Source organism: Laccaria bicolor, genomic scaffold, assembly GCF_000143565.1.
Source record: "Laccaria bicolor S238N-H82 LACBIscaffold_59 genomic scaffold, whole genome shotgun sequence".
Taxonomy (NCBI): domain Eukaryota; kingdom Fungi; phylum Basidiomycota; class Agaricomycetes; order Agaricales; family Hydnangiaceae; genus Laccaria; species Laccaria bicolor.
In genome coordinates, this window is record NW_001889930.1 from 19,501 (window position 1) to 20,487 (window position 987).

Below are 987 nucleotides of genomic sequence, written 5' to 3' on the forward strand. Positions count from 1 at the left end.
GCTTAACCAATGATCCTCCATTCTGCACCCATGCAAGAAGCTCTGCAAAGTGATATGCCTTCAACTTCACCCCAAACAACTCTTCTGTCTCCATACAGTCCTCTTCATCACTCAACCACTTTACCATTTCTGGATACTCTGCTATATGAGGAAAAGTCTTGGTCCAAAAGTCATTCCAAGTCGATTTTCCAATGAAGAGATTCAGAATCTCTCCACCGACAGGCAGTCTAAGTCCAGCCAGCCAAGTCCCATCCTTCTGCATCTTCTTGAATTTCTTCTCAGCCTCAAGAAGAGCAAGGTAGTGAGTATAATGCTCCTGAAGTTTTAGAGCATTACCAGTATGGCGTAAGGCCACTGGAATCTCAAGAGCATCTGCCATTGCAGTTTGCTCTTGGGTAAAGTGAACTTGGCAGAGGCGACAGGAACAGATTGGCTAGTGGTTGCAGGAATAGGAAGACCAGCACTAGCAGCAGAGACAGCAACAGTAGTAGATGAGAGACTCGGTAAAGCAAAGTTGCTCTGTGGAATTATTAAATGACCATCGAAAAGAGGTTTAGACATATGAGTGACCACCACCATTTTTTGAAAGGATGGAGGTGTTTCAGCAGGCACAGTCCGCTGGTGGACATTTGGATGGAAAGGCGAAGGGCACTGTGGGCGCTGTTTGCGAAATGGATGGGTTTGAGTGGTTTATTCAGTACTTTACACTCCCACTGCTTGTCCAACGGACTCCAACAGACTTTCATCAGACCCTGCCAGACCCAGTGGACAGTCCGTCGGAGTCTGTTGGACGTGACTGGATTCTGCTGCTAGTCCAGGCAAAGTCTAGTGAAAGTCCACTCAAACTACTTAGAAGCAAGAAATGGTTGGACTGGCCAGAATTCTATGTCCATTGGATGTCCAGTGGACTTCCGTTGGATTTCCAATGGACAGAGGCAGAAACCAGTCATAATTGCTAAGTTCTCAGTCTGCTGGACTTCTAAGCAA